At 38.4% G+C, this 12,093-nt stretch overlaps 1 long non-coding RNA gene across 3 annotated transcripts in view; it reads right to left on the bottom strand.

Moving 5' to 3' along the window:
- Positions 1 to 289: 289 nt before the first annotated feature.
- Positions 290 to 12,093, bottom strand: part of LOC148052394 (uncharacterized) — a 48,939-nt gene continuing 37,135 nt past the window's right edge. For 2 of the 3 annotated variants that reach the window (XR_015699179.1, XR_015699181.1), the window contains 3 exons: positions 3,556 to 3,674; positions 1,028 to 1,230; positions 290 to 408 (listed from right to left, as the gene is read on the bottom strand). This is a non-coding gene — a long non-coding RNA (uncharacterized LOC148052394). Of the gene's footprint in view, positions 409 to 1,027; positions 1,245 to 3,555; positions 3,675 to 12,093 lie in introns of all 3 variants that reach the window. The other variant, XR_015699180.1, reaches the window with a different exon arrangement.

The raw sequence follows: 12,093 nt of genomic DNA, 5'->3' as shown, positions 1-12,093 counted from the left end.
CTGAGAGGAAGAAAAGTATTCCTTTCATGGGAAAATAGCCTGTGCAAAGATGTAGTTGTAGAGGGGCAGATTAACAGGACACCAAAGGGAAGGAATGTTGTGATATGCTGGGAGATATGCATGATCATGCTGTACATGTACATTTGCATATCTACATGTCAAAGGAAGACAATTATGACCATGTTGCTAATACAAGATTTAATTCACTGCACAGAAATAAAAATTAAGTGTCCAATACAATAGAGTAACTCAAATATTTTTACTGTGGAGTATGCTAATCAGAAAGAAATATTTATTCACTTCATTGGCTCCAGGTATTCATTTCACCTTCAGAACAGTTGGTACATTGCTTTTCTCATGCAGCTTTCTCACTTTTGTGGAGTACCTATGTCACAACCTCATATTTTCCTGCAAGATTGTTTTCAAAATGGTTTGAACTGAAATCATCTATAGTTTATGGGCATACAGTACAACAGGCCTCTTAGGAAAATCAGAATATATATATATATATCTTAATTTTCCATAATAATCCAATAAGAACATAAGATGATTCAACTGCAGTTATGTCTAATCTCTTCAAGTAATTATTTTAATAAGGAAAAAAAGAGTATTTGTGAAAGTGCTCTCTCCAGAGGATGGTTCTGCACTGGACATAGAAGGGCAGACACTAATCAGCAGCAGTAAAATAAGAAGGACAAAAAGCAACTACAGTCAGTATGCTGTAGTCATCCCTGTTAAAAATCAATACTGTGATTAATGCTGAAACACAGGAGATCAGAATCCATCATGCAATATTTTTCCTGTCTGTGCTGTTATTTTTATTGCTTTAACTTTGCTATGCTGATCTGCTTTACTTCTGAATAATTGCTGGAAACCAGCTCCAACCCCTCTGTCAGAAACAAAGGGAGGCTTAGCTTCATGCTTAGCTAAGAAGAAAGAGTACGAGAAAGAAAAACAAAGTGAAAGCAAATCTGTGCTATTTTTTATTTCTCAGGTGAACTTTGTAGCATAAACTAAACCATACTACCTGGCAGAGAATTCCTGCTGAAATTGCCGCAAAATCTCTCAAGGTTTTCTGAGAAGTCACTCTCTGCCACAGACACCATCACTCCAGTGACCCTGGACCTCCCTGGTGAAGGACTGGTGGTCACAGTATTTCTGCCCCTTGTGCTGTTCTTTTCTGGATTCATTTTCCACTGCAAGAATCGTCACGTCCTCAATTTCTATCCCCTGAAAAGCAAATGCTGCAAAGTAACCATGACACACTGATATACAATTTTAAAAGACAAGATCAGGTTCATATAATTAAAAAAGTATCTGTTCAGAATATTTCAGTCTTACAACTTTTTTTTTTTTAAAGAGTTTGATTGCTGCAATAAAGAATGACCTGGACACATAATAAATGTGTTGGTAGTTTAACAGGTAAGTCGCAGGGTGGGGTAGACTGCTTTACAGAAAGGGATAAAATTGTATTTGCTTGGATTCTTGAAATAAAATAACTAGCCATGTATCTGCAAGATTTGGCTGGTGATAGATCAGTATTTACTGTGTGGAAACATATGACTGAGCACGCTGTGAAATAACACAAAGAACTTTTTCTACCCATAAAGCTACAGTTTAGAAAGCAGTCATTAATTCCAGCTATTCACCATCTACCCACAGTGTCTTAGCATACCCTGGTATACCTTGACAGAACTGCGCTGGGGACAGACTGGTGAGTACCAGCAACTTTATAAAGAGGGAAAACTAACATTGGAGCATCTTAATTACAGAGTATTAACTTCAGAAATCCTGCCCCATACAGACAAACGTTACTCAAGAGACTAACAAGGAGTTACATCCATTATTTATGAAAAAATACCATAACAGGGTTCTCCTACTCAAAAACTATGCACAAGCAATTCCACTAAGGTCTACAGAATTACACTGATATTACGTGAATAGAATAAATGAGATAGCATATCATATTTAAAAAAAAAGAAAAAACAAACCCCAAGTAATTCCCATACTTGCTGCTTGGTTGGGCTCTCTGGAAATAGATCTATTTATAAATAATTAGAAGCAGACCCCAGAGACATGGCAGTCTAATGCATTGCGCCTTTAATATTGTCCCTCTTCCACAACAGTAGCCCATAATGTCACTGGTTTCTAAACAATTAAAGTAACTTGCATTTGTCTTACAACTGACATGGGATGAACGTGTTTTTAAAACCCTTACTGAATTTTTGGTCTCATAGCACTAATGCATAGAAACTGCAGAAGTGTTGTAAGTGTATATTTCACAATTTTGCTAAAGATAATTATTTAGCCATTGCTAATTATAACAATAAATGATTTAGCATTAATTATAAAGTCATTGTACAGAAAAGGTACATATATTTTATACGCCTAGCAGATTTTATTAGACAGCTATATTGGGCTTTGCTTTTCATCATCTTGCACAAGTTTTTACATCAAAGATTTTGGTTTGACATTTGCTTTTTTATTCTGTTCCGTTTTATAATATTATTGATGTATAATTTAATGATAGAAGATTTTGAATGCATTTGTTGATAAATAGGTGAGAAGCTTTTTCTCTGTAAGATCATTGCTTTTTATCTTTTCTTCATTGAATTGTCAAGACCGCATACTTAATCACAGCTAGGTGTTGGGCCTCATCTTGAACGCCATAAAGTCAATGAGAGTTTTGCAACTGATTTTTATTGGAATGGAACTGAGCACACTATTGGTAATGTGCAACTTATAAATGCCATTTGCACACATATCAATTTTATTAACTCCCTTAGTATGGAATTTTCAGAATGTAATAGTTTGGCAGGCATTACTTTAGATTTATAGTGCTCCAAGATGACACTATTAAGCCACATTCACACCTCTGAATATTGCTATAGCAACAGATTAGGACCAGTTCTTCCTCCACACTGGTGGGTGAGAATCATCTCAACAACTGAAGCTTCTGCTGCCACGTTTCACGGGGTGTCACTTAAGGAAAAGGTGGCTATGTGAGATATATTCACCAATATATACACACAAATAAATATAGACACAAATAGTACAAGCAGATGGTCACAAACTCTGAGGTAAACCAGAGATAATATGGGAAGGCATGGGATGTGTGGGACTATCTGATTTCTAACTGAACTGCTACAATGGAGTTCCCCTCTTTGGGAAGATGCCTTCTGAAACTTTTGTCTTCTACAGACCTGGAAACATGAGACAAATACTGGAAAGATGGTTTGAGCATTTCTTAAAATATCAGTAATTCCTATAAAAAGAGAGAAAGTGATTGACCAGTCTGGCTCACAGTGCTGTCTCCAAAACTCTGCACAAACCACAGCTGACCTTGCCAGAGCCCCCTTTCCGCCATTGCAGAGGAAATACCTACTCACTTCACCCCTGTGAGGTTCCTGAGAGCAAAAGCAGTGAAATCATCAGGTTTCTACGCACCCCCAAAGTCATGGACCATTGCACAGAGCACGCAGAAGAGCTGAACAGACAAGGAAAGATGAAGTCAAGCTTCACTGAGGACACTGCTGGAGTAAAACCTCCACTCACCTTCATGGAAGAAGGGCAATAATCCAGGTAGAGACAAAGCCAAGTCACTGGACTGATTCCTCTGGGAGAAGAAACAGACATTCATTCTTCATCTGAGAGAACAGCTAACTGAAGAAAACCTGGAGGAAAGGCAATCTCCTGTTGCTATTTCCAACACTTTGAGGTTAGCCTTTATCTGGCTGTGAAACTAGTGTCTTAAAATGTGAAATACTAAGGGACCATTATTTGCTTATAAGGATACTTTATATCTTCCTACTTTTAACTAAATCTTTACATTTCTATTTGCCTGGAGAATAAAATGCATCTGACTCCAATGACAGGTTATTGTACATTTAAATGGTATTTCAGAATTAGCATACTGGTCCATCTCCTCTGTAACTGTAACACATGGTAAAGCCCGACTCACTTTTTTGGCAATGGTGACACTCCTGACTAATGCTGAATCACGCTAGCAATGCTATTTAATAATTTTCTAGCAGAAGAGCTACGAGCAGTACTTTCACAAAACTATGAACTAAGATTTATTTTCTACAAAAAAATTAAACTCATTATATACTTGTGAGTTTGAGATGTTCTCAAAGAGTCACCTAATTCTGAATTAATGCCTTCTAAAGCATTTCTGAACAATTGCTTTTTGATAAGATTATAGAGATATAGGTAGTTAGCAGATAATCTTTTGAAATAAAGAGATTTAAAAGCCAGAGGAGTAATCTTCTCAGTGCCTGAGATGGAGTGTAACCATCACAAAAGTCTCTTCACTTTTTGTTCTTTGAAAGATGATAAAGAGAACAAAACTGAGGATCAAATTGATGCAATGCAGATATGCTGGCAGAAAGCAGAATAAGGAGGCTGTGGCTACTTCACAGGTCCAGCATTGGTGGGCAGCAAAGCAGTAGGAGCTTCCCTCTTCCACAATAGCAGGTTGGAGGGCAAACACCTGATTGCTTCAAACCAGATGCTTGAACCTGGGTGGTCTGCATTCCCTCTGTTTTCTAACCACTGGGCAACAGATTCTCTCTTTCTGCAGTAACATTAATTAGAAAATACTCCAGCAGAAGACTCTTGTCCTCCAAGACATACTGAGACAAGAGCTGACCGGGGCATAAATCATAACATCTTAAATCAGCTGTGCTGAATCTGGCCCAAAGCTCTTATGATTCACTGCGCTTAAAGGTTTTTACTAAAATGTCAAACCATTGCTGTGGTCACTACCATTGGCTATGTCACTGTTCCGGCTCCAGTGTATTCTCTGGCTAGTCACTGTGTCATGAGCACAGGATGATACCAGCAGACACTTCTTGAAGAGGGCTTGAGAAGAAAAAAGTAAAATATTATTTCACAGTTAGCAAGTGAAATGGTGTTGTCCTTGCAAAATACCTATTGCATCAAACCTGAGAGGCAACTGTTTCATCCCTACTTCACTGCACATCTGCTTATGCCTATGCATAATTTGAGTTCTCCTCTATGCACACATCTGCTGATATGTGGCTATGAATGAGTTTTGAAAAGGTGGCTTAGCTCACCAGCTATGGAACTTATTCTTTTCTTTTTTTGTTAAACTGAGCACTTCATTATAGAGAATGCAGTCACTGTGCAACATATGTATATTTATATCTTCCTGAAAAATACATTACATATTAATAATATAGTCTTATTTGTTGACAGGTCACTAGTCATCCTGGAGAAGTAAAAGGCCCCACATTAGAAAAAATAGAAGTGAAGTTTAAAGATAGGGAAACTACTTTTGAGGAGCATTTAAAAGAACTGAGAGAGTCAATGGGCAAAAATAGGAGTCTATCAACACTTTCTATGAAAATAATTTTAAAATGCTTGCCATTTGGGGCAATACTCTCCATGCCAGCGGTAAATAATACACACTTTCCAACAACCTTCAGCTCCTGCTACCTCAGTTCTGCCTACCCATCATCTTCAACTTGCTTTGAGTTTCCTATGAATCAAGGTCTAGAGTATTATGCGCCAGCTGCATAAACTACATATAATCTGAGAAAATTCTGACAGTACTTTTTCTCATTTACCATTTTCTTTTCTTCAGATAGATTGTTCAGATATGCTTTCCCCAAATTTCCCCACTATTTTAGCTAGTCTCTTAAATCTTCTGTTTCCTCCAGACTGATCTTTGACAAAGCTCTTTCCTCTGACAAAGCCATTCCAAGGATTACTAAACTGCAAATCACTATTGAAAAGAAACTAAGGTATTTCACACACAAAACTCAATGTGAGCCAAACATGATTTATCTTTAAAAAGCTACAAAACAACAGTCTAAAGATAGACACAGAAAACATTCAGCAAAAAGTGCAATCGTTCATTTAGAGCAAAGGTAAATCAAGACACAGGCTACAAAGACCTGATATTTGCACTTGTGTTTTCCCAGGCTGTATTGTTGGTGTTATTCATTTCATGTCTAAATTTAAGTCCCAACTCTTTAACATGTAGACAGGCTTGTAAAAATAGGTGTCATTAAATGCTACTGTCTTTATAAAAAGACCTCTACAAAAACACAAACCAATATGAGTGCAACATATATTTATATTTTCTGTTTTTCTTCTAATGTATATCAGCTGATTATCTCTTAAACAGATTGCTTATTCAAAGGAAGGCTGAACCTATGCTATACTATTTCACTCTAAAGTAAGAACCAGTTTCCCGATTTTTTAATCTATCTGTAAACTGTGAAGTCTGCCATCAAGTAGCTACATATTAGTTGTGGGTGTTACAACCTGTCAATCATGGAAGATTATTTAAATTAGTAGGTTTCTTAGTGATTTTGTCCCAGATATCAAGTTATTTCCTACTTAAAAAGGACACAACTTCAGAGACCTATATGAAAAATCCACCTGAAGCTCCTGGAACTTGTAGATTTGTTCCTATGCATAATTTTGTGATATTCTTAAATTCCACATAAAGTCCTCTTTATATGAGTGATTTTCCATCTTTGGTGACTAAAACTTCAGGACTGCAATTACAAATTTTCTAGTAGAGAGAAAAAATACATAAAGCACTCTAATCAATTCTCTTCAACATGTTGAGTATAATCCTCTGTTACAGGCATAAGAAGTTCCCTACTGGGTGAGACCCTTAGTCCATCTAGTCCAGCTGGGAGCTTGCATAACTTGCTATGATCCTCAGTGTTCTCCAACATCCACATTTCTTGGATTAGGGATATTAGTGCAGAAATCTCTGCCTGATCCCTTCCTTCAGTATATTTTCATGGACTTGTTATCCATGGATTTGTCTAATCCCTTTTTGAACAGGCTGATGCTGTCTGCCTCCACGACCTCCTGAGACAGTCGGTTCCAGAACTTCACTTCCACAGTGGAAAAAAGTACTTCCCTTGTATGTTTTGAACAGATTTTCTTCTAGTTCCAATGAGTTTCAAACCAAGAAGGGTTTGATATTAAAATGCTCCTTTGGTCTACCCAAAGCCCAGACCTCAGAGAGCACAGGACTACACACTTCTCTTTTCCCACGGTTTTCCAGCATGTGACCATGCCTGCAAAATTCACCATCCTGTGTTAGTGATCATACAGGCTCTTCCAGTCTTTTCAGCACTACCACATCACAGCTTACTGAATCCACAGATCTTCCCTTTCAGTTAGTCACTCCACTTCATTTGCCTTCAACTGTAGGGCGAAAAGTCTCCCTGTTGCATAGTCTACCCTTACTCCTTGCATGGACATCAATGGCAGCAGTGAGCCTGAATGCGCGGCAGAGACCGGAGAAGCCATGCGTGGTGCGGATCAGAGGTTGGCACTTTGCCCTTGCTCAGATGCCAGCTGGGAGAATGAGACCCTTTAGCGGGGAAGCGCCACAAAAGCAAATGAAAACACAATTTCTGCAAACAGACCAGCCCAGGAAAGGCTGATGCCATAACATGCTGTGTCAATAAGCTTAATTTAACCATTAAAATTAATCTAAGAATGATCATTGCAAATGTAGGAAGTAAAGACATTTCCCTAAGAACACTCATTTAGATTAAATACCCTTCCCTTGTGGTTTCTTAATAACACGTGGCAGGTCCCATTAACTGGTATACGTAAGTGTCTACAATGCTGTGAGGAATGAAATGGGCTAAGAGAAAAAATGGTAGAATTTGTTAGCTTGGTTTTGCAAACTAATTCCTTAAGCCTGTTTCAACTTTTTCTTTGAAGTGGAATTTAGATAGGTGCCACTTGGAGGCACTCTTATACTGTTCTCACTTGAAGTTTCTTATAAGCATTTCATGCAAGGAAACAGTAATTTTATAAAAATTTCTTTTGTCCTCCTAATAATAATCTAGAAATGGGTAATTAACAATGGTTTGGGTAGTTAAACTTTGACATTACTCATATATATTACCCTGTAATTTTTTCTGAGGTAAACAGTCCCCTATACTTTCAGTAACACTCACTTAATTCCCATGTGTAACAGATAAAACGTTGTCTGTGATGCAATACTGTTTCAAAGAAGTGGTTAGAAAGGATTGCAAACTTACACGAATTGTTCACTTTAGAACTGTGTGCGGTTTTATCACTCCAGATTTGAAATTAAACACCCAGCTTATAATTATATTCTATATATGTTAAATTATATATAATTATCTTTGAGAAGCAGAGAAAAGTATTTCTGTTTTATAGGCACATATAATCTCTCCATTTTGATTGCATGTTAGATATGGAACTTTGGAATACATTTCATTGTATTTGCAGCAGTGTATTTCTTACACAGAACTCAAATAATTATTCTCAGCCTAAGCAGAGATGACATTTTGCAAAGCATTTGTGCACAGTACTTTTAGATTTTAAACATGTGTTTGTTAATTTTCCCTAGATCACCAAAGAAAAAATTAATTGGGTTCAAAGAAAGCTTGCCCATTGCTTGCAAAGCAACACATTGCACACCTGTGAAAGACTATAAAGAAAAAAAGATTTGGATTACAGTGTTGCCCTTAGTAAAGGGTACATAAAGGGAACTGGTCTACTAACAGGGGAGAAAAAAATCATGACTCAAAATCACAGATTTCCTTTTCACTCTAAGCCAGGGCTGCAGCACCCATGCTCCTCTACCACCTCACACCTCTGCATTGGTCAACTGACCAAGGTTTGTAAAGGAATGATGCAGGATCCCGTTTCCTGCTCATCCTGCTGAGGGTGTGCCATTAACAGCAGCACAGGACCTGTACCAAGGTGCTGCTGGAAAATCCTCTCTCAGACTGCAGAGAGGAGAGCTCACTCTCCTGCATGAGCACAGCCTTACGGCATCTCAGCATCAAGCAAACAGCAATATTACAAGCAAGTTCCTAGCAAGATCTTCTCATTTCAAATGACCGTTTCACAGCTAAATTGCACTGTTGAAAACACTTTTGAACAATGCATGCAGTTCAGAGAGATGTACCTCATGTACATCTTTCCAAAGAAAACCTTGCATATGCTCTAGATATATATTAGGAATTCCTCAGAGTGAAGGAGATTATCACAAACTATACTTGAGCACAGCGTAAGTCTAAATACTGAGTGGTGAGAGATAATACCTGCCTAGGGAGCCATAAGGACAAAAGTGTACTTAAGGAGAATGATGGGTTTCAGCAATGTCATAAAGAAGGCAGCAAATGGAAGCCACCTCTTCGGGAGGAAGGGAAGGAGCTGAAAGCCAGGGAGGTCATGTGCCAGAAGAAGAGCAAAGGGAAACGGATATTAACCCTTTGGAAATCTTCTGGCTCTGCTTGCACCCTTCTTTTTAAAGTCTATAAACATTCCTTCACAGCATGCACTGATCATGCTTTTCTGTCAGCATTGTTTTCTTTTCCTGACATAGGAGCAGCCCTAAAGGGACAGAGCAGCAGTGCCAGACCACATCTCCCATTTCCAACAAGGAGCAAAAGCCAAAGCCTGCCCCTGCCCATCCCATCACCAGCAGCTCAGCACCCAACAGATGTGCTTTCCAAATAGCAAGTAACCCACAGGGGATTTTTCTTCAATGAATGTGTCTAGCTTCTACCTGAACATAAAGTATCTTTACTATGCCTTTTTATTTTCCCCTCTCCTAAAGACATCTAAGCTAAACATGTACAGCATGTGGAAATAATATTGACTGGGAAAAAGCAATGGGGAGTACGAATTTTCCCAACATCCTGTGGCAGGAGTTTCAGAGCTTACCCCCACACTCTGTAGCTTGTTTATTTTGAACCTGCCACCTCCTACTCATCCCTCTCCATCTTCAACTGCTTGAAATACTACTACTTTTTTTTTTTGCCCTTTTCCCTTTCCCTTGTTATTTATTTACTGTTTCTTTTTCACTTTATCCCTACTCTTTCCTTCTTGTTCCTCTCCCCTGCCTTTATTTTTCCCTCCAGTTTCTACAGCTCTCTCTCTCATGTCAGGCATCTATTATTGGCATAAAAATATTCTCACAAAATTCAGCAGGAATTGGAAAGCCATGTCCCTTAAGAGGCAGGATTTCTTCTAGGTCTTATTCTGTTCAGAGAAGTCTTCTGGCACTATTCATAATGCAGAACTGTCTTGAGCAAAAAACTAAATATGTTTTTTTTCAGTGAACTGAAGTAGCTGGTTTGCCACATCTTCCTCCCTCTTCCTCCCCCAAGACTTTCTGCACAAAAAAAAAAATATCTAAACAGAACATCACCTAAGCCAAGCATTTGCTACACGAAAGTCAAATTTCCTGAGAACAAAGTAATGGAGGCAGCACAAAGGATCTGACATTTGTTATACTTAAACTATGCATACTTGATTATACGGTATTACACCACTCATGTCAGTTAAACATTGCTTCCTAAACAGCCCTTCCTTAAGGATGGTCTGGAGTCAAAATCAACAGTAGTAAGATTGTGTGGCCATCAGACCCTGGCATTAAGGACTCTCAAATATCCTTTCTAGCCCTTCCATTATTTCCTGGTAGAGCAGTAGGCACCTCCATGACCTCAGTGTAGAGGGACACACACCCTGCACAAAAGAGGTCAGCTCCAACTGGTCAACTTCTCTGCTTGATGATGCTATCAGAGCACAGAAAAGGCTTTTCTTCAAGTTAAAAGTTTCCTTTTAGCTAATACTTCATCCACCCTCAGGTCACCAAATGATTTATGCTTGTGATTTTACACCCAAACTGGTCCCTGATGCTAATTTGACAAGCCAACTGGTGAATCCTTAAAACACTTTCCTGTTAAAGTGACTAGACAGAGTTGAAACTGTGCATTAGGGCGTCAATCACAGAAACCATCTGTTCGAACAGGGCTTTTTGTGCTTTCCAAATTCAAGCTTTCTGAATGAGATGCTGACTGTTTTATAAAATACTGACAAGAATCGGTATACAAGAAATTACCTATTCAGCATCTCTTAGAGATGATAATTGACAGTAGTCAGTTAACAACTAAAGACATTTTGAATGATTAACATTAGGGAGGATGAGTAATAGAGTCTCTTCATTAATTCTGTATTAAATTAACCTTCCTAACACTTACAGTTTGAGAATTGCTTTGCAAAACATTGCATACAAGCCTTAAGTGCAAGTCATTGTTTCCCATGACTAGCCACAGCTGCCATAAAATAAATCTGGGATCTGGATGAGTTTTGTTGTCTTTCTTCAAGACAATATCTTAAGGTAATTTTATTTTTGGTCATGAATGATTCACTATCACCATCATCTTTTCATCTATCACACTAATCTTTCAAAATTAAAGTGATTCAGAGTAGATACGATGATAAACTTTCTCCCCATGAGGACAGTCAAACAGGGGAGCAGCTTGCCAGATATGTCACACCATCTCCAGCCTCAGATTTGCAGGATCTGAGTGGATCAAGCCCTGAGCAAGTGGGTCAGACCTCAGAGCCGACTGCTAGATCTGACCACAGACCTCCTGGGGCCTCTTCCCACCTAAATTACTCTGCCACCCTTGGATCCCAAAATAGTCCACTTGCACCCAATATTCCACCATTACAATTTATAGACATTAGTCTGACCCTGCCTTCTCTCAGATACCCGAACATTCCCCAATCCTCCACAAGTTTAAAGCAGAGTCATTTTATTGTTAGTTTGGTGGGAACTGAAACTACAACCCTGATCTCTGCTCTGCCCCTTTCAGCAGAGCTGACAGTGACTTACCACACCAGCTTTTTCCAGAGAGATAAAATATTGCTTCCCTAGAATTTCTTCCTTCCAGACACTCTACAGATATTGATAGCAGAGCATCACATGGAGAAATACAAATATTTTGGACACAATTATTTCCAAATGTTGTGCCCTTCAGTAGCTATGTGGCATTGCCATCCCAAACCTCTTACAGTAAACCAGTCTGTTTTTTGATATCTGCAGGTGGTTGGGGAGACACTTTCCTATTCTGAGGACACAATTTATATAAAGAGAACAAGATAATACTGAGAATTCAAAAAGGAAAGAACATTGTAACATCAGGCCCCTGTTAATCTACAATAAAATTAGTCTTCAGTTTATTTTGAAAGTAGCAGGCACCAACTTTCTTCACCCTATATTTCCTATAGGTCTTTATCAAGACTTTTAATACATATATA

Source organism: Nipponia nippon, unplaced genomic scaffold (genome assembly GCF_047370975.1).
Source record: "Nipponia nippon isolate SJK-2023a ecotype South Korea unplaced genomic scaffold, ASM4737097v1 scaffold_5, whole genome shotgun sequence".
In the NCBI taxonomy this organism is placed as follows: domain Eukaryota; kingdom Metazoa; phylum Chordata; class Aves; order Pelecaniformes; family Threskiornithidae; genus Nipponia; species Nipponia nippon.
This window is presented reverse-complemented; position numbering and strand designations above follow the sequence as displayed.